This window comes from Myodes glareolus, chromosome 17, assembly GCF_982192425.1.
Source record: "Myodes glareolus chromosome 17, mMyoGla1.1, whole genome shotgun sequence".
Taxonomy (NCBI): Eukaryota; Metazoa; Chordata; class Mammalia; order Rodentia; family Cricetidae; genus Myodes; species Myodes glareolus.
In genome coordinates this window covers 21,552,289-21,580,284 of record NC_142042.1, presented here as the reverse complement: position 1 = coordinate 21,580,284, position 27,996 = coordinate 21,552,289, and positions in this window count along the sequence as shown.

Genomic DNA, 27,996 nt, shown 5'->3' with positions numbered 1-27,996 from the left:
CCTTTAAACAATTTGTATAATAATCATCAGAAGTAGAAATTTCATAATAAATATGCCTCTAGACATCATTTTTCCAAAGGGTAATATGTGAGTGATGAGATGTCCCAGTGTAGACATGCTGGGCTAGTTGTGGACCATGGATTAAAAGGTAACCTGCATCCAATTCTACTGCTCCTTCAAGGGAAGGCAGGGTCCCATGAAAGCCAACACATAGCATCATGAAATTTACAATGTCATACATTGACATAAGAAAAATCCAGACTTGAAATGAAGCAGAAGACTATGACCTATAACTAGAAAGAAGGGGAAAAAACAGTCAGTAGAATAGAAGCAAATGCTATAATTGATAAACTGCAGATGGGGATATTGAAAATAAAAATTAAACAAGTAATGAAGTTAAAGGAAATAACAGGTAAATAATTACAAATACAAAACTCCAAACTCAATTTTTAGAACATAAAATATGAAAAATACACTAAATTGTATTAAAGTATTTATTTTTGTTATACAACAAAGAAGTGAATTTGATGACATAGCTATGTGGATTAACCAAAATAAATTCCGGATTTGTAGAAAAGCCTAAGTGGACTGAAGATAGAGTGGTTAAGGGCACTTTCTGCCCTCATACAGGACTTGGTTTGGTTCCCAGTGCCCACGACGAGCAGCCCACAACCATTTAAAATTGCAGTTCTAGGGAATCCAGCTTTCTTGTAGCCTCCATGCAAGTTTGCATCCTTGTACCACATGAACATATGCTCAGGAACACACACATGTGTATGAAAACACATAAATACATATTTCAAAGACTGAGAATTGTAGTCTGGGGTTCTACCTACAGGAAGTTCTGGATAAAGTAAAAACCAAAGTTCAAGGAAGAAAATCAGTGATGGCTTCATCCCCAGGGGAGACAGAAAAGGAACCTCGTAATTAACCAGAAGAACATTTTAGGTCATAAAAGAGTTCCAAATCTTTACTGTGGTGGAATTCATGAAGTTATTCCCTCACAGTGGGATTTTATTGTATTTAAATTTTACTTCAGTACAATTAATCTAAATTAAGGATAGTGCCCACTAGAATTCCACACCGTGAGACAAACTTGACAAGAGCCTGCACCAGAGCAAGGATAGCTAGTTTTGAAAGAAAAAAGTGGAAAATTTAATAAATTTTTGTTACATTCTGAGGTGAAGACAATGACTTTAGATTTACAAGCAGCAGATAACGATATCTTAATAAATTTGCCCTTTTATTTCAAAAGTGATATGTTAAGTAGAGATCTTGTTTGCAGTTATTTTCAGGAATAATTTAGAAATTTTTCTCATTTTCTTCCGACAAAGCACTTTTAGTGTGATTTAAATAAAACCTGCTATGCAGATATTTTCAAGAAATAATTTTAATATTGATTTTTGGCACCAAATTCTGAGTCGCTCCTCTTCCTGTCTCTTTTTTGTATCTAAGTTCATGCTAGCAAACAAGCACAGAAACAGGCGGTAATATCTGACAAAATTCTGACTCAACATGCAGCTTATCACTCTCAATAGCTCCCCTGCTGTGTGACCATCCTTCTGTACTCTGTGGATATGTGTGCTCTTATTGAGTGATAATGAAAGCTGCTTTGGTCTATAGCAAGGCAGAATAAGGCTAGGCAGGAAAGCCAATCTGAAGATACAGGGAGGGAAAGGAGTGGGGTTAAGGGAGCTGCCAGCCAGCTGCCAGAGCAACAAGATATGCTCGAGAACAGGGAATGCCATGAAGGCACGTGACAAAATATAGATGAACAGAAATGGGTCCATTTAAGTTGTAAGAGCTAATTAGTAATAAGCCTGAGATACAGGTCAAACATTCTGCTATTAATATAAGCTTCTTTGTGTTTTCTTGAGACGAGGTGGTCCAGATAGAAGGAAAGCTCCCTCTCCATTTACTCTCCCCACTCTCCTGGGAGTAGAACTTAAGAGCCCTCACAGGCATGATGTGTGGACGAAATATCTTCTCTTTGCCTGTCAGACCTCTACCCCACAGCCTCATTGTCCACACTGAGCTCTGCTCTTGTTGCTCTGCCGTGCCCTCTTTGCACACAAGTGTGTCTGACCTTTTGACCTTGTGACATGATACTTGAGAAATACACAATATAAGAAAAGATCCCCCCCAATAAAAACCAAACAAACATGAAAGAAAATCCCTCCTAATGTTTTAAGCATGTTTACAGTATTATGCTGAGCCACTTCACGCATCTTGGCCACTTGCAGCTACAGCCAATGGGAGGAGCACATACTGTTTCTTCCCAAAAACTTTACCACCATAGTTCTTGCTCATATTTCAGAAATTAACTTAATGTATTTTCTTTTCACAGTGACCTTGATCTCCCGATTCAATTATTGTTTTACTATGTTCTGGCACTATAACACCCCATGTTTGTCATTTGATTAAGATTTGTTATAGTCAGTTCTCATTATTCACCATGGTTTGTCCTAGTCCCTGAATTATCACTTTCTGAAACATTGCTCCAAGCAGAATGTAGCCACCCTATTGACCAGAACTGGGGTTGAGATGATGACCCAGTCCAGTTGGCAATAGTCTGTGCTCCTTGCTCTGTTCTTTTCCCTACTGTCTCCTTGTCCTGTCCTTTCTGGAAGCTCAAACCAGAGTGACCTGTGGGAACTTGTCCATCTGACAATCCCAACTATCCACAGCCCCCACATTTGTCTACCACTGACTGGTTTAGAAGTCAAGAATACTTTTTAATAAGTAGATGGATCCATAAAAACAAAATGAGGAGCAACTATGTGCAGAATTATTTAATATCTGTCCTGCTCATCCCTAATTTTCAGGAAGGTAGCTACTGCATTTATTGTCTTTACTGTCATTCCATTATTGTCTTGTTAGTAGAGCAGGATCAAGTCAGGTGTTCAGTATTGACAGACGGAGTAAAATAATGAAGATCTACATTGTCATAATAGAAGTAAGTATTCCTTGGGTGGGGATGTAGCTCAGTAAGAATGGGGGTTTCTGTATAAGCATGAAGAACCTGAGCTTGCTCTACAGATTGCACATTTTAAAAAAAAGCTCAGTGTAGGGAAAGTGCTTGTAATTCCGACCCTGGAGATGCAGAGGCCAGCAGATCTCTGGGGCTCTCTGGCCAGCCCACCTATTCTATGAGGTGACTTCTAGGCTAGAGAAAGACTTTAAAAATCAATGTGAATAGCACCCAAGAAACAACATATGAAAGTTTCTGTCCTCTGGCTTTCCCATGAACATGCGCAGACACCTATGCATGTCCATACCACATACATACTCATATAAGCAAAACAGTTCTTAGAAAGACATCTTTTTAGAACTAGGACAAGTAAGTCCTGATACTGGGTCTTCCCAGCTGAGGAGGCTAATGGATGAGTTTAAACTTGGTGGACATTGGTTAACATTTGGGTTAACTAGTGGCAAGCTTTCCCACTTGGTGATGATCCATAGGCATAGAAGCCAAGTTAGGGAACTCATCTTTCCTGCGGGAGCTTAGCCTTGTTACTGTTACACCTGATATAGCCTGTCTTCCCCCATGATTCGTGATCCAGCTTCCTACCCCTAGTAGTCAAAGTTCTCATTACTTAAAAACAGAAGCTGACTCAGATTAGCTTAAACAGAAAAAGAATATTCTTGGAGGTGTCATGCTACAGAAGCTATGAGAGGATGGAGACTAAAATCTGCCTTGTAGTCAAAAGACTTGAGACTAAAATAAAAGCACTCTTGTGGGGACCCTGCATGAGCTACCCTGCAAGAAGCATGGCCTGCATCACATGTCACACTCATCTTCCAGTTTCCTCTTTGAGTCTTCACTCCACCACAGTGGTCTGAGCGAATCTTTGTACCATACTACTTGAGAGTCACATGCCCAAGCTTGCATTTTCCAAAGCAAGGTGACACTCCGTTCTGGACAACAGAATCAGTAAGTGTCAAGGCCACCAGATGGTTCTGACACCTCTGTGGTAGGAGGCAAATGTTTGTGTCTCTCCAAGATTCACATAGCAAAGACTAGATTCATTAATACGATTAGAAGATGGGTCTATTGATTAGGTCATGGTCATGGATAGGATCACTGATAGAATTAGAGCATTTATAAATCAGACTCCAGAGTGCTACTTCCCTCTAAAGGTGTGGTGGGAAGGCACTATCTCCAAACAGAGAAATGGCTCACTAGGCTTCGGATCTGCCAATATCCTGGTACTGGACTTCTCATCCTACAAAGTTTTGTCGTCTGTTTATAAGAAATTTAGTTTAATGAATTCTTGCTACACCTGTCTATATAAACTATGATTTCTAACAGTTTACAGGAAAATTTTTCCAGACTGCATAGAGTTTGCAGCAGGCATCTTAGCCTGATCCGCCTTTTCTTTTCCTCTACCCTTGTAAGATAAAGAAGCTGGAGCTTGGTCCTTTGGCTTATATAAGACTGATCAAAGAGCTGATTTTGGTCTATCTTAACATGTAGGAAAAATCTGGAGTACCTTAGCAAGATCACTCTTTCCTCCCTCCATTCCCATCCCTGGTGAAGTCGGGTCTATAGACAAACCAGGGGACCCATAAAAGAAGAGATATCTACTCTGCTCCAGAGCTTTTGGGCTTTTCTAACATCTCCAGAGTGATTTAATCATCCTTAGTTTGGTTGTCAATCTTTGTGTTGCACATTCTTTCATTGAAATACTTTTGCAAAAAAATTGAGCATAAATATAACCAGCACAATTATTAATAATTCAAATTTACATAGAGTAATTAAATTATGTCTTTCCATACATGAATGTACATATATCTTTGAGCAACTGCTCTTTGATAGCATTCATACTTAATATTTACTGCCTGTTCATCTTTCCAAGGAATATGAGTTCTGTATCGACACTAGCAGCTTGTCTTATCCCTTTGCAGCATCAAACACAGTGCCTAGCTCAAGCTTATGCAGCTAGATATGTGCATATATGCTTGTGTGTGTGTGTGTGTGTGTGAGAGAGAGAGAGAGAGAGAGAGAGAGAGAGAGAGAGAGAGAGATTTGTAGTTCATATGACTGCAAAGTACATAATAAATACTAAATAAAAGTAGAGGTAAGATAATTAGGAATATGAATCAAACTAGCCATGCAAATAAAGCAACTGAGAAGAAAGTTGCTTCATTATCTAAAGGAATTTTTACTTGCTCATTTGTGTTTGCATTAAACAGGATGGGAGAAAACACTCCAGGCCCTCTGTAAGTGGAAATTCTTTTACTGGCCTTGAACAAATGGGACAGACACCATGTGTAGCACTCTTTGTAGAACTCACCATTTCTCAAGAATCTCTTGGGCCGGTGAGTCACACAGAGATCCCAGGACATGGTCCTATTGGACCTGGATTTGTCGGGTTGCAGCTCATGGGTGAGGAAGACAGTTGACGACCAACTACTGTGAGAAGCACAGTAACAACGAGTGGATTTGAACATGTGAGGTTTTGAGGTGTGTGGGCCACCAGTACCCGCAGGGAAGAGCTTGTTGGCATCTGTCCTGGAGTTTTGCTTGCAGGACAAAGTGCTTTATTTCATTCCCTCTCTGAAGCTTAGAGAAGTATTACACAAAACAAGAGCCTCAATCACCCCACCCTATCCCCAAAACTCGGTTCTCTCTCTCTCTCTCTCTCTCTCTCTGTCACTGGAAGAAGTTTTTCTGAGAGTAGTTATCTTATCTGACTTTCCATACGGTGTCTTTCTGAGGCTTTTTCTTTCTTTTTTGTACACTGTAGACTCTTGGCTACTGGGTACTGCTGGAACCTTAAATTGCTCATGTGGGAGTTGAACAATTTCTACTTTAACCTTATGTTACTGTAGCATTTTGCATAATATATATAATTTTTAGTGAAAGCTTTTCATAAAACTGAACGCTCTACAGGTATTCCGCCTACATGGACATCTAATTTCATACCCCTGATGGATTTCCCTACAATGTTGCTAGGAGACAGAGACACTGCCTCACAAAAGATGCTGAGTGTATCCACCATGCGGATATCTGCTCCCTGAAATCCATTTGCCTATGGCACATGCAGCTTGAAATGTGCCTGCCTGTGACAGTGGAGGCGACCGTGGGAACAGCTTAGCAACTGCGACAGAGGAACAAGCCCTGAAGCAGCCTCCTCTACTCCATTTTAGAGCCAAAGATCAGCAAAGGAGAATTAAGAATCTAGGTAAAAGTGAATGATGGCTGGGAAATATGTTCCTCTTGACATCTTCAGAAATCCCAATTGGCAGTTTAATTAGTAAAATTCACGTCACCAATTTTGAGATTTTCAAAATTACCTATTTTTGGTGTGTGTGTGTGTGTGTGTGTGTGTGTGTGTGTGTGTGTGTGTGTGTGTGTCTTGTTTACTATCAGATGAAACTGGGGAAGGTCAACCTGAGACAGTGCAAAAAAAATTTGTCAATTTAATGTAGATAATAAGTAATCAAGCCTTTGCTATAGAATGAGTATTTGTTGCTTATGTCCTTCCAACCCCCAGATATGTATGTTGAAGTTCATACAGTCAACACACTGATGCTTAGAGATGAGGCTTTAGGGAGTGGAAACAATTCATTTAAGTCATAGGGGCAGAGTCCTCATGGTAATAGTAAACAGAATAGACTAGAAATCTCCTGTTTTCCCCACAACACATAGTCAGTCTGAAAACACAGCAAGAGGGCAGTTGTCTAGAAGCCAGAAGAGTATCTTCACCGAGCTCTCATCAGGTAGTATCTATTATATGTGTTTGTTGTCATCAGATAGTATCTGGGTTATGTGTGCCCGCTAGCCTTTGGAACTGTGAGACACACATGCTTGATTTCTCAGCCCCTGGTCTTTCATTTGTTATGGCATCCTAAGCTAAGACGCCTGTGAACCTTTAACACTGAGAGATAAGAGACACCTGCTCCTGATATTTTATCCCAAACAGTAGGTGGCTCCTGGGATCTCCATCTGATGAAGCATCACCAGGCTCTTTTCCGTAAAAACCACTATTTTCAGTCTGAGTCCTCCACTGTTTATCTCCCTCCCCCTGCCCTTCCTTCTTGACACTCTTCTGCAGTCTCATCTCCCTTGAAGCCACTTCACTTCACACATAGACCATTCAATGGGCCTTCCAGATGTTAGCCAACTTGTCCCTTGGCTATTGGACATTCCTGCTCACTGCATGACTGAGATTTCTTAGCACTCCACTCCCTGCCCCTCTATTTCTGTTTTAGTTTGATATGCTCATCTCTCCCTTCTATCCACCATTCCAAGTATCTTGTCGGATTTGGGACTTGGGACCTTTGTTCTCTCATGTTTCTTCTCCGCAAATTCCTCAGCCCTGGGGTAATCACCTACTTCCAAGTTAAATTCATTTTGGTGACTCCCAAATCCAGGTACTCAGTACCACTACCCCTCCCCCACTGCCGCCAGCTCTAGTCCTCTGTTTATACTTTTCTGGGAAAGAAGACTGGGTCAGGGGCATCTCTGGAATGAGCCAGAAATCTATTGCAATGGAAATCCCCAGGAATCTATGAGCATGACCTCCAGCTAAGACTCCTAACAATGGGAGGTACAGAGCCTGAACCCGCCATCTCATATAATCAGGCGAGTCTTCCAGTGAAGAGATTGGGTCACCAATCCCACTACATAACCTTTGACCTACAATTTGACCTGCCTACAAGACGCACAGGAGTAAAAGTGGTGTAGAAATTATGGGAGTGGTCAACCAATGAGTGGTCCAGTTTGAAACCCATACCATAGAGGGAGCCCACCCCTAACACTTTCCTAACCCATGGGCTGGAGAGCCCAGAGACTTCGGAAAGAACCAAACATGACTGGCAAAACAAGTCAATAAAATGAATTCTAATGCTATTCTGCCTATACTCAGAGGTTGTTGCCTGACTCAATTATCATCAGAGAAGCTCGATCCAGCTACTGATGGAAATAGATGCAGTAACCCACAGCCAAACATTAGGCAGAGCTCAGGGAGTCCTGTGGAAGAGGAGGAGGAAGGATTATGGAAATCAGAAGGGCCAAGAACACCACAAGAAAACCCACAAAATCAACTAATCTGGGCTCATAGGGCTCCCAGAGACTGAACTGATAACTGGGGAGCCTGCATAGGACTGACCCAGGTCCTCTGCACGTATGTTACGATTGAGTAGCTTCGTCTTTTTGTAGGGCTCCTAACAATGCCAGCAAAAGCGATCTCTGACTTTATTGCTTGCTTTTTGGACCTTTTCCTTTTACTGGGCTGCCTTGTTCAGTCTTCATAAGAGAGGAGGTGCCTAGCCTTACTGCAGGTTGTTATGCTATGGCTGGCTGATATACGTGGGAGGCCTCCCCTTTTCTGAAGACAAAGGAGGAGGAGTGGACGGTGAGGGAGAGAAGAAGTTGAGATCAGGGAGAGGAGGGAAAATGTTATTGGTCTAGGAAAAATTAATCAAATAGTAATAAGATAAAAATTTAAAAAACAGTCTCTTGAAGGTTCATGTGTCTGTTCAACTTCCACTCAAATAAAACACACAAGCAACCTAAAGTGCTTGCTTTGGCAGTCATAAAACACTTAAGGTCATGCAATATTCACAAAATTACTGAGGCTCTCTGAGCCTACATTTTATTGCTTGTGAAATTAAAATATTAGTATCTGCCTTTAAATATTCAATGAAGAATTTAATGTCGAATCAATCCCACACCAGTTATGTTTTAAGGGGTTATTTATTTGGCGGGGGGTAAAACTTACATACACCATAAACCGTCAGGAAGGGAGCCTAATCGCTGGAGCAGGAGCCGGGAGCAGCAGCTGAGACCGAGCACCGGAACCAAGAGCCGGAACCAAGAGGGCCTTATCCGGAACTGCTTCTCTTTTTAAGAGAGAAATATACCATGCCCCAGTGGGCTGGTATTTCAGCAGCTATTGGCTGACGGAGCGGAATTCGCTCCCCGCTGTACTGTGGGCTCCTGCTTCAGTGATTATTGGTTGAGGCAGCGGAAGTTACTCCCACAACACCTCCCCCTTTTGTTTAAGTAAGAGAGTTCTAAGCCTACTACGAAATTATATACAGTAAGTACAAACCTACACAATTATATACAATAAATACAAATATCCTATTCTAACTAGCTTAAGTCTTGTATAAGAAATAACTTGGCCACGTCATAAAAGGAAAGTAACTACGTTTATATAATCTTCAATCCCATCAAAGATCTGAGAAGGGAAATAATGTTACCTAAGTAATTAGGAAGTGCAATCAAACTTCCAGAACATGTAACAAATCACAGAGACAACTGGCTACCTGGGCAATCACCCAAAATCACGTTTGCAGCGTTGAAGCAACCAACTTTGGCTAAGGCCTAACGTAACTGACATACCATTTTCAAAGGCAAGGAACTTTTCAAAACTATCTTATCCTGTCTTGGCAGGATATGACAGTCCTGTTTTATCCATTTACGGATACTCTGCAACTCTGTCAGTAGTTGAGGTATGGGCATTTCTTTACCCAAAGGCCAGTTCTACCAAGAAGAAAGGCTCCAGGTGGAGTGTCTTTGGTGCTCAACATTCTCTCGGGAATAGATCAGTGTTGCCAGGAAGGATTGTGTCTCCCTACCACAGAACTCTGAGTTAGATTAAAGGCCATTTTCTACAGCTCTTTGAAGAGGTTGAAGATTATCTATCTATACTGAATATAATGTCTATGTATCTAAAGAACCTGATTAGTCTAATTATAAATGACAAACTTAGATAACTATTGATCTATATTATTCTCAATATCTATCTAACTTAAAGACTGAAATAGTAAACAACTGTGCAATAAATGGGGACAATATGACCTCCAAATATAAACAATGTGCAAGTATACATTGCAATATGGTAAATATATATATCAATACATAAACAATATATAAGTATCTTAATCAGAGGTAGAAGTGTACAATGCAATATGGTAAAATATACATATATCAATACAATATATATATGTCAATACATAAAAATGTTTTAAACAGAGGTAGAAGCATGTATGCATAAAATAGTCAACATAATTTAACTTTGTATCAATATATAAGAATCAATACCAATATATTTGTCAAAAACAATAACTCACAAGTACAAAGCTATTATCCCATAATCCAATTATCCCTCTTTTTTTTTTTTGATTCCTGCGCTTATAAAATTCCTCCCCCAACCCTCAACCCTATACTAATTATAACCAACCCCTAAATGATGTCCCTAAACCCAAGGACAAACTTTACTGGGAGAGGGGACGTCGTTCTCTAGAATTACTTCCAGCTGTCATGGGGGCGACGTTCTTTCTGGGGGATCCTGTGAAAGTAAAATGATGGTTAAATTTCAAGATCAATGTCTTTTAAAATTGCAAATAGTCTCTGAGTATTTTGTGGAGGTCTGGCCAGAATGTTGTACAAGATGTGCATCATTTCAGCTAACCACGTTGGCATCGTCTTGTGCAGCTGGTACTCAAAACAGGTCTTGTAGTAGCGCTATCAGTATCATGATGTCATATCAACCAGGTGGAGTTGTTGTTATGGGGCCCCATCTTCTTCCTGGAAACTTCAAATGTCACTGCAGGAAAAACTTATTGTTCATTGTGGAAAAATTAAACATTAATCATATATATTAATCATATATTAATATCATATATTATATGATTATAATAATATATAATCGTATATTAATCATATAGACATATACAGACATACATATATTCAATGAAAGACATGATAGATATATTCACTGAAAGGTATGATAGATATGAAGAAAAGTAAAAATGTTTTCTAAACTCATATTTCTTTCTGTCCCATATCATGGCTCTTGACATGAGACAGAAACTCCAGAAATTCTGGGTTTTTCTTTTAACAACAGGCTTGGAATTAGAGAGGGACTGAGCCAGAGTCCAACTCTAAAACCAGCTCTATAAATTTAGAAATATGATTTAGTATATTTTACTTACAGAACCTATTCAGTCTTCTTGATAGTCCTTATTGTGCCATTATTTTCCATCTGTCAGTATTCAGATATCCAGGGTCCCTTGAACTTTTCAAAAATCAGTGTTTTCCTGTGGAGATAAGAACAGAACCCTGCCCCCATTCTATATGTTTTTCTTACCAACTATGAATATCATCATTGTGGATGAGCTGTCATTTCTCCTTTCCAAGAGGTTTCTCCTCTTCAAATCGAACCTTTATTAATTTTGATGGTATCCACAATTTTTCTTCTCCTGTGGAAACAAGAGCAAAACCCCTTCCCCAACGCAGCACATCTCCTGGCCTCCATTGAGAGGTCAGCACGTCTTTGAAATAAACAGGTTGGTTTAGTTCAGAAGTTTTTTCCATTATCCAATGCCTCTCTGCTGCTGTTGTTCCTTTCTCATTAGCATTAAGAAAATTCAAGGTTAATAAAGCATTATGCAATCTATTTCTGGGGGTATCTTTCGTCCCTTTCTGTTTGTTTAGCATATCCTTTATAGTACGATTTGATCTTTCTATAACGGCTTGACCTGTAGGATTGTATGGTATACCTGTAACATGCTTAATATTATAATAAGCAAAAAATCGTTTCATTTTCCTAGATACATAAGCTGGACCATTATCTGTTTTTATTTGTGCAGGTATACCCATAATGGCCATAACTTCTAATAAATGTGTGATTACTGAGTCAGCTTTTTCTGAGCTTAAAGCGGTTGCCCACTGAAAGCCTGAATAAGTGTCAATGGTGTGATGTACATATTTTAACTTGCCAAATTCTGGAAAGTGAAACACATCCATCTGCCAAATTTCATTCCTTTTAATACCCTTTGGATTAGTCCCTGCAGGCAATGGTGTTTGGTTATAAAAAGAGCAAGTAGGGCATTTCTTTACAATCTCCTTAGCTTGTTGCCATGTAATAGAAAACTCTTTTTTCAAGCCTTTGCTATTGACATGATGTTTTTTATGAAATTCAGATGCCTCCAGCACACTACCAATCAATAATTGATCAATATCTGCATTACCTTGTGCTAGAGGACCTGGCAGACCTGTATGGGATCGGATATGCGTTATATACATAGGGCAGAGCCTGTTTCTGATCATGTCTTGTACCTGGATAAACAATGAGGTCAGTTCTGTATCATCAGGTATAAATTCAGCAGTTTCAATATGCAAAATAACTCTTTCTGCATATTGTGAGTCAGTAATTATATTAAGAGGTTCTTTAAAATCCCTAAGCACCATAAGGATGGCATATAATTCTGCTTTCTGGACAGAATCATAAGGACTTTGTTCCACTTTACTCAATTCTTCTGATTTGTAACCTGCTTTCCCTGATTTATTAGCATCGGTATAAAATGTATGGGCTCCGGTTATTGGAGCATCACGGACAATTCGAGGGAGGATCCAAGAAGTTCTCTTTATAAAGTTAAGTCTCTTGCTTTTTGGGTAATTGTTATTGATTTCTCCCAAAAAATTAGCACAAGCTCTTTGCCATGGTTCATTGTCTTCCCACAACTTTTTTATCTCATCAGCAGTGAAAGGCACTATAATTTCTGATGGGTCTATACCTGCTAATTGACGAAGTCTCAATTTTCCTTTTATAATCAATTCAGAGACTTTTTCCACATAAGTTTTTAATTTTTTACTTGGTTTGTGTGGTAAAAAAATCCATTCTAAAATAGTATCTTCCCTCTGCATTAAAATTCCTGTAGGAGAAATTCTGGAAGGCAATATAACTAGAACGCAACTAAAATTTGGATCCACCCTATCTACATGTGCCTCCTGTAATTTTTCCTCAACCATCATCAGTTCCTTTTCTGCTTCAGCTGTTAACTCTCTGGGACTATTCAAATCTTTGTCACCATCTAAGGTTTTGTTTAAATGAATTATTAGATCAGGTGTTATCCCAACAGCTGGTCGTAGACTGGAAATGTCTCCTAATAATCTTTGAAAGTCATTAAGCGTTCGTAACCGGTCTCTCCTGATTTGTGCCTTTTGAGTCTTAATTCTTTGTAAGCCTATTTTATAACCTAAATAATTAACAGAATCTCCTCTCTGAATTTTTTCAGGAGCAATTTGCAATCCCCATTTAGGTAATACTAGTTTTACTTCTTCAAACAGCCTTTCTAAGGTATCTTTGTTTTGATCAGATATCAGGATATCATCCATATAGTGGTATATTATGGACTTAGGAAATTGTTTGCGTATAATTTTCAATGGTTGGCTTACAAAATATTGGCACAGGGTGGGAGAGTTCAACATTCCCTGTGGGAGGACGGTCCACTGGTACCTCCTTGCAGGCTGAGAGTTATTATAGGTAGGCACTGTGAAGGCAAACTTTTCTCTATCTTTTTCTTGTAATGGTATAGTGAAGAAACAATCTTTCAGATCAATAACTATAAGAGGCCATCCCTTTGGTAACAGGGAGGGCAGAGGAATTCCAGATTGCAGAGGGCCCATAGGTTGAATAACCTTGTTGATAGCTCTAAGATCTGTCACCATTCTCCATTTACCAGATTTTTTCTTAACAACAAACACAGGAGAGTTCCAAGGGCTGGTAGATTCTTCTATATGTCCAGCATCTAATTGCTCTTGTACCAGCTGTTCTAAAGCCTGTAACTTTTCCTCAGCTAAAGGCCACTGTTTAGTCCATATTGGTTTCTCAGTCAACCATTGTAGAGGCATGGCTGTTGGTACCTCTGAAGAGCCATCAATTGTGTTGTGTTCTTGTATAGCTCTAATGGCTGGTTTCCGCCATCTGTAATATCTTGTAATATTGTCCTCAGAAATATGGGCTCTGGAAGCAGCAGGAATGTTAATTTGGGTATTCCATTGCTGCAATAGGTCACGGCCCCACAAATTCACTGCAATATTTGCTACATATGGCCTTAGTTTTCCTATTTGTCCGTCTGGACCTATACAATTGACCCATCTCGTGCTTTGTCTTACTCGAGATAGGGTTCCAATTCCTAAGAACTGAATATCTACCTCCTGAAGAGGCCAATGCGGATGCCAAGACTCTGGTGTAATGATACTTACATCCGCACCTGTGTCCAGTAAGCCAGTAATAAGTTTGCCATTTACACACACTCTTAGCTGTGGCCTTTGTTCATTTATAGAAGTCTGCCAGAATATTCGTTTACTTTGTCCTCTTAGATTTCTTGATTCATTCACCACATTTAACTCATCCTTCAGGCCGTTATTGCTTTTAACAGCAGGCATGGGGCATTCTAATTTCCCTGAAGAGGCATGTTCTCTGCAGTGATCGGAAATGACTGGACCACATTTGCCATGGGGGCCTTCGAGAGGCCCCCATTGAGTTTTCCGATGGCAACGGGTTGCCCGGTTTATCTCTTGTTGACCTACACTCATTCGTCCAATGCCTGCCCTTTCCACATCTCCTACATAAACCTGAAGGCTGAGTCCTCCTATTCCTGTTATTCCTAGAAGAGGCATTATTCCTGGACTTCCATTGTCTGCAGTCCCTTTTCATGTGTCCCATTTTGCCACAATGAAAGCATTTTGTAATCTGATGTCTCCTTTTACCTTTGGAAATTGCTTCTTGTACCCATGTTTCATTGCCATAATCAAATGTATCAACACTCATTGTATGTAAAACCCATTCGTCCAAAGGCGCTGATCTGAGCTTTAAAGGCCCCAGGATCCTTTTGCATTCTACATTGGCATTCTCATAAGCCAAAGACTCAATTACTATATTTCTTGCTTCTGGATCAGGTATCCCTATTTGTACAGCCTTAGTTAGTCGTTGCAAAAAGTCACTAAAGGGTTCTCTCTGACCCTGTTTGACCCTGACATACGATTCTATTCTCTGACCTGAGTCTTGAACCCTGTCCCAGGCCCTTAGAGCTGCTGTAGCACATATGGATAAAATGTTTTCATCATAAAGAGCTTGTTCCTGAGGATCAGAGTAAGGTCCTTCCCCTAGAATTTGATCTAGAGAAACCTCAATTCCTTTCGCTGATTCTTGTTGTTGTAAAAGTCTGGCCTCTTGTTTGAATAGGCATTTGAAATGCCATAAAGGTCCGTTCTCAAGGACAGCTGATGTGAGCTGGTTCCAATCTTTAGGGGTGGCCCTGTTGCTCAGAGCCCAGGATTTTAACATCTCCCTAACAAAGGATGAATGTAGTCCATAATTCACAATTGCTTGTTTAAATTCTTTCAGATCATTCATACGTATAGGCTCCCATGTATGTTCTTTAACGACCTTAGGGTTTTTGGAGCCAGTTATCTTTTCTGATGTTATTACTGGAAAGGCAGGTATAACTCTATGTAGACTGAGAGTTTTTTGAGGTGAAGGTTGCCTTTCTACCTTTTGCTCCTGTTCATCAGAGTCTATGATTTCCTCAATCTTATTAAATCTGCTCACCATTGCCTTCTGTAAGTCCTGAATCTCCTGTCCAGTATTATGCTCCAAAGCCTTCATTAACGATTCTAAGGCATGGAGCTTGTCCGTCAGAGACACGATATCCTCCTTGGACATAATCCTCATGGCATGTACTGTGCCTTCTTGTATGGAAATCCTGTCAATTAATCTATCATACCCTTTTGATAAAGTCCGATTTTCACATTCAATGGTTATAATCCTCTCAGCTAATGTTTCAGCACTTACAGTCATGGACTGGAGGTTATGCGTCATTTTGGTTGTCCCCTCCTCCAGGGCAGTGACGTTCCCTTCTAAAGAAGCAATATCAGACTGTACCTTCTTGATATTTTGGCCAGTTGACCGAGTCATATCAAACAAAGATCTATTCTCCTCCTTGAGAACTCCAAACTCTGATCTAGTCTCCTGCTTGAAAACTCCAAACTCTGATCTAGTTTCCTCCTTGAAATCTCCAAACTCTTTTTTGAGGAGGTTGGTATCAGTCTGAATTGTTCTTAAGGTTTTAATCTCTGCCCTCAGCATTGTAGATTCAGTCTGTAAGGACTGTATCTTTCTTATAAAATAGCCAAACACCAGAAAAGCAACAGATCCCAGGAATAACAAAGTAAGAGGAATATCTGAGACATCCTTCAGAATATCCTCCATAGCGCAACTGAAAAAACCATTGAACTTTTGGATAGTAATATTTTCCGACATTTTCAATCAAAGGAAATTGTACTTGTATGTATGTATGTATGTATGTATTTATTTTCAACCGAAAAGAAAAATCTTACCTGTAATGACCGTTGCCTGCCAGTAGGAGGTGGGGCGCACCTGAATCCACGTGGCAGTGGTGTTGATTGAGGAAGTAAACTCTAGAATATATACACTCAAATCCAGAGGTTAAATCCACAGATCACAAAAGGTCAGAGAGCTTCTAGTGGCCAATAAACAAGGCAATAAACAAGGCCCTGCTGCTCTGTTCAACCGGATGCAGAGGGTCGTGACACAGCCACTGCGCTGTTGCTAAAGAGGCCTAGTGCTTTGGGCCCCGTGTCCCTGTGCTGGGATTAAGGGTCAAGCTGCTTTCAGCACTCCTAATCAGTTATGGGTTTCAAACAGCTTGCTGGAACTTCAAAGGGAGCTTGCGCTGTGAGCTCTTTGACTCACGTTGCAAGGAGAAATTTAAAAATCCGTGCCGAACAGGGCAAAGTAAGCAGGCAGAGACTGTCCGGACCTGTGTATCCTGGGAGGCAGAGCTGGGGGTGGGGGGGTGGGGCGGTTCTTAAACCAAACGCTGGGCGCCAATTATTAACGAATCAATCCCACACCAGTTATGTTTTAAGGGGTTATTTATTTGGCGGGGGGTAAAACTTACATACACCATAAACCGTCAGGAAGGGAGCCTAATCGCTGGAGCAGGAGCCGGGAGCAGCAGCTGAGACCGAGCACCGGAACCAAGAGCCGGAACCAAGAGGGCCTTATCCGGAACTGCTTCTCTTTTTAAGAGAGAAATATACCATGCCCCAGTGGGCTGGTATTTCAGCAGCTATTGGCTGACGGAGCGGAATTCGCTCCCCGCTGTACTGTGGGCTCCTGCTTCAGTGATTATTGGTTGAGGCAGCGGAAGTTACTCCCACAACATCTGTTCAACTTCCACTCAAATAAAACACACAAGCAACCTAAAGTGCTTGCTTTGGCAGTCATAAAACACTTAAGGTCATGCAATATTCACAAAATTACTGAGGCTCTCTGAGCCTACATTTTATTGCTTGTGAAATTAAAATATTAGTATCTGCCTTTAAATATTCAATGAAGAATTTAATGTCCATATATGAAAATATAAAGAACACCACTCAGTACTCAAACACTGTCTGAAACTATGCTACCAAGACTCTATGTAATTATTAGAATAAATCATTCCACTTCTTAGTTTTAGATAACACGGCTTCCACTTCTCTAGAATCAGTTTTTTTCCCTGCTCCACCAATATGCAAAATTGGAAATCAAATCTTAGTGCTTATAAGGTTTGTTGGATTCTCAACCAGGTTCTCATTTCAGCATCCTGGCCCTGGCTCCTGTATCTCACCTAAGCTGCCACTTTGCCCTGGTCACTTACACTGTGCCCTCATCCCACTTAGTTGCTGTAGAGTGTGATTTTGTGAACTTAACCTCTTGGAAAAGAATCATGTTCCTCCCGGGCAGAATCAAGTCCAGGCACCTGCTTCTACCACAGCCTTCCTTCCTTCTCTATAGCCGGTTCCTTGTTGTACCCGGGCCTTTCTTCTCTGGGCTGTGCACATATTTAGATGACTCTAAGATGTCTTCCTTTTCCTTTTCTCCGCCTTGTGCCATCAAGATTCCTGGTATATTTAGAAATTTCTAGAGCTTTCTAAATCCACTAGTGCCAGAATGTCTAACCCTCTATTATTTTCCATGTTTGATGCAAGAATTGATCGAGTCCTGCTTGTTTTACATATGATCTCATTTTAAGTTCCTTGAATATAGGATATTTGCCTTCTGGTATCTTCTGGGCTATTTCTGGTGTATAATCACTATATACAGTGACAGGTTTCCAAAGACTTTCCATTCAGGTGGATTCGATTCACACCCATGACTTCCCCTGCAACTTATCACCTGCTATTCTCTTTCTTACCTCTATTTTCATGTCATATATACATAATTATAATATATGTAAATATATATAGACCTAGGATATAAATAAGTGAAAACATGATTTTTTTTCTTTCTCTGCTTTGCTTTGCTTAATATGCTGATCCAGTTACATTCATGCCTTCTCTATTTTTCTCTCCTGGCTTGCATGTAGAAATTGAATTTTCACCATTGCTTGTCAATGCTCTTGTTGAAGTACCCTGTAGAGAAACTGAACACTGTCAGATTAAACTTCATTAAATTATCAATATTTCATCAGTTTTGGTCTACAATACAAAGGACTTCACATGGTTCCACCTCAGCTTCATGGTCTAATTGTTAAAATGCAAATTAGGTCTTATGCTGCTAAGAAAATAGTTTTTATTCCAGAAACCAGGAATATGTTACTTGCCTCTTCTGATATTGCATATGCTTTAGAAGGACATTTTTACATGGTAGATAAAATTTATGTTTTGAAGAGGCTGGTGAAGACCAAACTGGAAGTGATTGTACTGAAATGAGTATATTTTAGCTTCGTGTTTACTTTTGTTTATTTACTTATTTTGAGACCAGTTTTCATTACGTAGTTTTGGCTGTCAGGGAATTATCTATCAAAGCCTGTTACTAGCCTGAAGCTCATGACATTTCTTCTACATCTGCCTCCTGAGTGCTGGAATTGCAGGTATGTACCACCATAGCCAGCTACCATGTTTAGTTTTGGAAGAGAAATTTCTATAATTTATAGTGAATGATGAGCATAGATTTCATAATTACATAAGAAGGATCTATGCTCTGCCACCTTCTAGACTAAATTCAAACAACTTCTAAAACATTCCATGTAACTGTTTCATCATCTGCAATAAAGAGGTTGAATATCAATGTAGTTGGTTCTCAGAATCAGGGTTCAGTTTAAATAAGTTTTAATAACATCCTTGTTATAACATTTGCACATGAGCAACAAATGACTGATTGGTAGTTGCTTTTAGCACTTTAAATTTTATTAAAGATTGTTTGATTGACGCCAGATGAAGCCCAACACCACTAAACATAACAATATCTTTATGATTATGAGCTAATAAAATTTTCTCATCCATTCTGTTGAATTCCATTTTGGGTGATAATATTTAGCAAACAGGGAACAATTGGCTACTTCCAACAGATTAAATTATTATAATGTCATGTCTCTTCGTTTTCCTTTGTAGATATAAATTCAAAGAATCAGAGTTAACAGAAATATTTGTCTCTTATCCTAAAATGTGAAATTTTGCAGTAATTTTTCTCTGTCCTCCATATACACATTTCCTCAAAAAAAGAAAGAGATAACTTAAAAAAAAACAAATTATCCTATTAGAGCCTAATTCGTTTGGTCTTAACAATAAAAGTAAATTTAAGCTGTGATACCTAGAATGGTGTGGTTCAGCATGAAGTAAGAGCGTGTCTGGGGCTTGGGAAATGGTTCGGTCAACCAAGTGCCTGTTATGCAAGCAGAGGAACATGAGTTCAGTCTCCAGAACCCATGCACACTGTGAACTCAGTGCTGAGGTGTGTAGAGCCATGTGGTGTGCTGGCAGCCAGCCTAGCCTCATTGATGTGTCCCAGGCCTGGGAGAGGCTCTGTCTCAAAGAGAAAACAGGGAGAACAATGCCTTCAGACTGACAACCAAGGCTGTCCTCAGGCCTTCCCACATGTATTTATACCTTCACACACACCTGCAACATATGTACACAGATATAGGCAAACACGCACACACACATGCACAAATATGTATGGCTGAAAATATTAATAAGATATTTTTAAAGAGATTCACATGTTAAGGTGCTCATTGCTTTTATAAAAACAATGTATTTATACAGGTTTTTTTTTCCTGAATAATTTCATGTGTTTAAAGATCTGGCAAGCTACCGTCTTTAAGCCATATTTAAATACCTATCCTGGTTGACATCACATCTGTTGATTCATGAACTTATCAATTTAACAAATATCTATAAAAGGATTACTAGTGATTAAGAACATAGAAATCTGCAGCATACTCCAAACGGGGACTACCTCTCCACTCTGAGTAAGGCAATTTTGATTCTTTTTTTTTTTTTTTTTTTTTGGATAATGTAAAAAGTCATGAGATATTGAAGAATAAGCATTGTGGCAAAGGAATTTGATTCTCTTTCATACTGTGTTTTGTGGTGTGAGTGTGTCCTTTCAAAGGGATACCACCATGGGTTTGAAGACAGTGGGACTGCCCTTCAGATCTCCAAGCCTTTGTGAGCCTAGCTCACCTTGGGATTTTTTTTATCATCTTTATCATTTCAGCAGAAATTAATGTTTATTAGTGATTTACAGTCTTAGTGTCTTTAGCACACATGGTCCCAGGTTATACCAAATCAAGAATAATTTCTCAGTGAAGGGGCTTGAGACAAAGATTTTTTTCATAAACTATATATTGCACAGCCTCTTTCCTTGTTTAAATATTTCACCTAGTGCTTTGAAAAGATCAGAAAACCAGAACTTTTCCCTCAGAACTATAAAGTTCTTAGTGGCATGACTGTGCCAAAATGTCTTTTTAAAGCTCTATAGATAAAACTTTGCAAAGCACCAAGAATACAACAAACTTCTACATATTGGATGAAATAAAAAAAGTCCAAGTCAGCCAATCTGATAAGGGGAGCAGCCAACAAAGCAAATCATATGCTCTCTTTTCAAGGGGTTAAGAATCTAGGAAAACAGACTTTGAACAAATACAGACACAAGACAAGAAGGCATTTCCGGCAGAGGAGACACCAATCAACCCTAACAGGCCAGGAAGTGTCTGGTGGCTTTCGGAACTGAGGAGCATGCCTATGGCTGACATATAGAGTGGAGGAAAAGAGGCACAGACAGCAGCTTGTGAGCTCCTTAACATGACTGGGATTCACAAAGGCCAATGCAATCAGGGCAGGTTATGCACAGAAAAGGGGTTATACAAATCCCCCACGGTTCAATATTGGGAGATCACTGGATATATACTGGGTGGAGGTGAGGGTGTCAGGCTGGAAGTTTATTGAGCTTATCTGCGGTTGAGATTTTTAAATATATGTTTCAAGTGCTCCAGTTTCTAAGAATCAATTCTTAAGGCTTTCCTTTCATGCCTTCCCTCTATTCCTTTATCGCCCTTTCCACGAGTTTCCTGTTTGTCTGTTCTCTGATCCTACTTTATCTTCCAATAGCCTTGGGGGAAGATCACTTCTTTCAAAAAAAAAAACGATTCTTGACTTCATGAGTCATATATTAGCTTGTGCTGTTTGCTGTTGTGTATTCTGGCAACCCTTCGTCAGCATGTCTGCTTGTGTCCTCATTATAGACTACATGTTGGCATGATGCAGTGAAGTGCTCTTGAGCCCAGCGAGAATTACGTTCTAATTCCTATGTGCCATTTAAACTAGGGGAATTTCAGTCTGCTTGTGTGTATAATGGCAGAAAAATTCCTCTCTCTACTATTCTGATAATTAATGATAGGATGTGCATTGAGAGCCCTAGCATTGCGATTGGAGATTTGGCTCAGTGGTACAGTGCTTACTGAGCTGGTTCAAAGCCCTGCATTCTGTCTGCAGCACCAAACACAAGAGGAAAATAAAATCCATCACTGCAAGTAAGAGAAAACCACTAAAAGAATCAGCACAAAACTTGAAATGCAAGAGTTTCTTAACAAAATGATTGCTATCGCTTTCTTTTCTCTATCTTTTAAACTTAGAAATATTTTCCTCAGCCTTGCTTAAGCTTCACAACTTTGCAGACAATAGCAAATACGTAACTAAGAAAATTATGGCACACCTTGATAGGCAAGTTACTTCGTCTATTGGCAGACTGATGCAATCTGGGTTTAATAATGTTCTTTTATTCCATGGTATTCACTGTGTTTTCTGCCCATCAATTGATCTCAAAATCAATTCTTCATGAGTCTAAGAAAGCCCTAGTGGTTGTGCGCATAGAGTTTTGTTGCTGCCCCAATTTTGCATTTTTTTTCAGATAGTTACTCATTGTTCTACATAATGGTCTGATTTTCTTTTGTCTTCCCTTTTTAAAGCTTCAGAACCTAGCATATATTTTCTCGATTCTTCGTGGTTTATTGCCAGTGTCTGTGAATAGTGTAGAGGTGAACATCAAAGACTACACCCTTCTGTATGCCACCGCAACTGTGCTTACTAGAAACTTCTCTCTGTAACCCATCAAGACCATTACAGAAAACTGCAACCAGTCAACATGCAAAGTTGTGGAGTCCATTCCCAGTAGATATGTCTACAGCACCACTTCTGTACCTTAGCTCGGGGATCATGTGCACCAGGCATAGGCAGGTAGTAAGAGCCAGAGGAACAGGGAGTTGTCTGTGAGACAGTGTCTCCTAGGAATGCCTGAGTCTATTCCCATAAAGTTTCATATTTTCCGTTTTGGCATCTTTGAGAATGAACATAAAAGCAAGCTGAGTAAGTGCATATAAAATAAAAGAATCGTTTTATTTTTCTCAGTGCAGATTTAGCTTCTAAGCATTAGTTTGGTAAAATTTTCTGTAAACGTTATTGTTGAATTATCTTGGGTGAAGAAATACCAATATAGCTACAAGATAGAGCAAGTGTATTTTTTTTTTTATTATAAGGGGCAAACTCATGAAACAGAAGTGAGAAGTCTAAGCTCAGCTGTGTAGCCCGTGAAACACAGAGGGAGAGAGAACCCTGGGCTGCCCGACATACCCAAAAAGTCACACCCCAACTTGGCCCCACCCCTTAAAGTTCATTGGCTGATAGAGATTCTCCATCACACTATGGTTAATAAATTACAATACTCAAATTATTCTTGATGTAAATGAATTGAAACATTTATATGTGTGTGCATAATTTACATTTGAATGGTATATACAACAAAGGTTTAAGAGCATTCTCTTAAATAACAAAATGACAAAGCCACCTCTATGAAGAGTGATTTGACAAGTTTTCTAACTTCCAGTAAAAACAAAGTTATTCTTAGAAAAACCCTCTATCCCTTAGTGAAGAGAGGCAGTGAAATCAGTTTCTAATCTAGTTTTCTGTAGAAGAGTTATATAAATATTTAAATGGTGGTATTAATGATTCATTACAGTGTACTCTGTTTTATGCTAATTTTTATTTAAAACTAAGTTGACTAATTTCTTTCCAAGGCTGATAGGAGATGCAACTACATTAGAACTAATACCCACACTTAAGAAAGAATAAGAAAGCAGGACCTGGCAGTCTACACCTATAATTCCTGTACAAGGGGCAGAGGCAGGAGGATTACCACAAGTTTGAGGCAAGCCTGGTTCACATGGCAAGCAATAGACCAGTCGGGGCTAAAAAGCATAGCCTTTTACCAGAAGCAAATGAAACTGAATGGGAAAATAGAAACTTATTCATTTTTATGGAAACAACTTTTCTTGAAAGAAATCAAAGCATTTTGGAGACTTAAGTGATATCTGGCTATTAACTTTGTTAACATGCCTCTTCAACTATATAGATGATCAGATGTTTTTCCTGAGAATGCACGCACAGTGAACCTACGTGATCTTCAATTTCTTACATTTGAGAATAACAAGAAGACACTTCCATATTCTTGGGTCAAATATCTAATGCCTACAACTGAGAATGAACTTGGACTTTTAAATGGATGCCGAGCCCTACACCTTGGCTCAAGTTACATAATGTCAAAGTCATTTCTGAGCACAATAATCAAGAAATAATCTTAAGAATTTATGGACCACTTAAACCTTAGAAGAAAGGGCTCTTTTTCCCCCTGAATAAAAGACAGAAGTTATAAATGGCGAACTTTCTTCTCAGGTTTAAGCAATGACCCAATATGTTTGTCAAGCACAAGGAGAGTGATAAAATGGCAACCATAGTGAGATACTACCAAGCTGATCTACTCTAAGATCCAGACCTTCTCCTAATCACCAGATATCAGCAAGAGAATGGGAACTCCAGAAGAGATATGGTGTGGGAAAAAGATAGAATAATAGACCAAAAAACAAACCAGATAGAGCAGATACTGATATACAAATACATATACTTGTACATATGCATAATATATATATAAATATATACATGTATGCATATATGTGTACACACACACACATATGGAGGATTTATTAGATGGGCTACAAGCTATGATCTAAAGAACCCAACAATCGATCTCTCCCAAAGAAAATAACTATCCAGTAGCAGTTCAGGCCACACATTTCAAGGACTGAGCAGTCCCAGTCTGGTGCATGAGTCATAGAAAGCCCCTGATCTCTAGTCTACCCTGGAATCCCAAAGAGGTAGATTCTAATACCAATGAGAAAGGACTGAGCAACAAGACAGACAAACTTGCCAGGGCAGGCAAAGGCAAGCAAGAATCAAAATCTTCCCTCCTGTGTATCCTCCTATGAAGCCTGCCACCAGTAATTTGGGGCAAGATTTAGGGCGGGTCTTCTGACCTCATGTAATCCGTGTTCAGAGCGGTCACATCTCAAATGACTCAATCAAGAAAATCCTCCACAGCTGGGCCCAGATGTTTGGGTTTTAGTTGGTTCTGGGTGTAGGTAACTTGACAACCAAGATTAGCCGTCATGACCAAATTACAGCTATTCGAAGAATATCTTCACTTCACCAAAGAGAATAATCAAAAGGCTAGTAGACAAATAAAATGGTGGTTGGCTTTATTGCTCAAACACAAACATCTACTACAGTGTGCCTTCAACAGAATGACTGCAATGTTCTTCAGCACCAAGACCTGAAAGCGTGCAAGGCACCCACACATTTATTGTGAGAAGAAACACTGGTAAAACTTAAGAAAATAATTTTTATATTATTTACTAAACCAAAGCTAAGTGCACAAGTATGTATGACCTCAAAATTCCATGCCCTGTGTCTACTCAACAAATACATCCATGTATTGATCAAAAAAACATATGTTTATGACGGTTCACAGACATACTATTTTCCAATAGTACTAATAGAAACAAGGCACCCTGTAAGAGCAGAGTGCATAAGTTATGCATGCCATAGGATGTCTATGATAACAATGCGCTAATTGAAACAATATGCTGCAATGTTTATGAACTGTGCAAACCTAGATTTAGGTAGAAACATCAAATGCAAAATGTAGATTTGTTACCCCATTAACATACAAACAGAGCAAATTTCTGCTGTTAATGTTCAAAATGGTAGTTTTCTATGGGGGACGTGTGCTTAAGGTTAGAAGAAAGGGTGTTTTGAAGTGCCGATGATGATCTATTTATAATTTTAATGGTAGTGAAGTGTTGGCTTTGTGTGAGTTTTTCCACAGGATGCTTATGAGGTGTACATTTTGGTTCGATGAGAAAGGAAAAATCTACCAAAATAATTAATGGCATTCACTATGGCAAGGACACAGAAATTACCATGGAAAGTTATCTGACAGTGACAACGCGGTCATTATGAGGTGTTCCGTGTGAAGCATAGCTGTCAACCCTGAGCTCCAGAGAAAGGATGAAAAGGGATTAGGGCAGTGTCAACTGTTTTTAAATAGCTATGAATGTTCCCACTGAATAAAAACTGATGATATTCCCAGACCGATATTCCGCAAATGTGCCGTCATGAGAAAAAGCAATAAGTTTAAAAAATAGGTTCTGAATAGGAAATAAATTATATCTTTCTGCGTAGAGTTCTGAGACCAACCTAAAAAATTGTACTTTGTTCCCTCTGAAATTTCATTTTAGAAAGGTTTCAGGGTATCTAATAATCTAAAGAATATTTTGGAAAACTTTTAAGTGTGATGAAAAACATAAAAATATTGTTGTGCCAAAAAATACTTATGTGTTGTTCATGTATTAAAGCATAAAAGGAATTGAATTGAAAGTGCTTTTACTAAAATGCTTTCAAAATAGTAAATCATCAACTTTCACATAATAATTATATTATTTTTGTATATATAGTAATTCTATAATTTTTATCCATATAAATATATAACTTTATTGTTATTTTCCACCCATTAATTGTTTCTATCCTACCAAAACTAATAGAAGGTTTTGAAATCCTTCCACTGAATACTATGCTATTCATATATAAAGCTTTGTTAAAGCAGTTTGTGTCTTCCACTAAAGATAGCAGTATTCTAAGTGTTCAGTCTTAGTAACTTGATTGAAATATCTTTAATATACACTCGTTCAAGATATCACAATGAATTTTTTTTGAATGCGGTACCTTAAATCACAAAACCATATTATACTTAGCACTTACATTCACCATTCACACCCTTGGAACGGAAAGAGCCTCAAAATGTGGCATTGCCATTAATGAATTATTGTTAAATGGAATATTACCAGGACTTTAATTTTAAGTTATTATTTTAAAAAAATGGGAACCAAGAGCTGGAGAGATGGCTCAATAGTTAAGAGCATTTGCTACTTACTATAGAGGGCCAGAGTTTAGTCTCAGCACCCTGGATGGGTGGGTAGCTCACAACCACGTAAAACTCTAGTTTGAAAGAGTCTAATACCCTCTTCTAGTCTCTGGGGACACTCAAACATTCATGTACATACATTAACACATATGCACATAACTATATATATATGTATATATATACACTTATAAAACAGAATTAGCAAAAATTGTCTAGAGTTAAATTTGCTCTCTCTCATGGGAACAGCTATTATTTTAAAGCATAAAATGTAAATTTAGAATCTGTCATTCATCTGAATTGTCATCACCCAGTGTCTGTGTGATATAGCTGGCAGCAGAAAGCCTCCTCAATGAGACCATTCATTCTCCTGTGGGTGAGCACTACTTGGCACCCTTCAGACTTTGGGGGCTATAGAAATGGTAGTTTTACCTAAGAATCCTTCAGTTATCTTAGGATCTGTGTTTCTGTCCCCCAAAAGGTGGATCTCCCTCAGTTCCTTTAGCTGTCCATTTTATGACATGATTCTAAGATGTTTCCTGTTTGGCATCTTTTCCCCTAAACCAAATATAGACCAGTGTCTGTGTCTTAAAATAATCCCACTCTCAAATTAAATATAATGCCTATTTGTGGGTTCTCCTATAACAGAATTACAGTTTAATCCTGCCCTTTGACTTGAACTCCAAACATAGTTTCTTGTTTTGTTTTGGCTTGATTTATTTTGTCTTGTGTGCAGCCAAACATGTGGTTACCTTTTACACTGTGCTTCACTGAGAGCTGCCTGGTGACTGGCTGTGGCTGGACTCATACTAGAGAGAATCTGCCATTTGATGCACTCCTTTCGTGTATTTTAAGTGGTCCTTCCACCTCTTGTATCTTTTCCTCATCAGTCTTTGAGAGATCTTACCAGAATAACTACTAATTCACTGTGAGTCTTTGTCTACCCACCTTACACTTACTCCACCTAGGGAATGGCTGTGTATCGTCAAACGTTACCAACAGTTGGAAAAGAGAGACCAAAATGTCCATTGTTTCCACCCAATGCTATTTTCTCAATGACTTCAGCATCATGGCTGACACTCAAATGTAACTTTTAAAATTCAAGATTCTCCATGTTATAAGTGAACTACATCCTGATAATCTATGTGGGTGAATCATTCAGAATCATTCAGTTATTCTGTAAGGAATGCTGGTGCCGATATTGACTAAAGGAAAGTTTAGCTGATGTGATCTTTACCATCAGCAGGAAATGCCATTCTAAGGGCACTGTAACTCAAAGGGGAAGTTCTCCCAGGAAAGCTGTGACGGATAACCTCTCACCTGATGCTTGAAGGACAACAATGCCATGAAACTTCCTGAGTTTTAGGGTAACTTAGCTGATCTTCAAATACCTTATACTCTGTTAACTTTCTTCAGTAGAAAAATGAATCTCTTAACTTTCTGAGGAATTTTTACTAAACATTTTAGTTTTATTGAGTGAATATCCTTGACAAAGACAGAACTGAGAATACTTTGAGATTGTTGGTATAACTGTGCCTTTGTTTTGGGAGTGGTCAGTTTGTAACACTTTTTGAAAATATCAGCAATTTTATGTGCAATA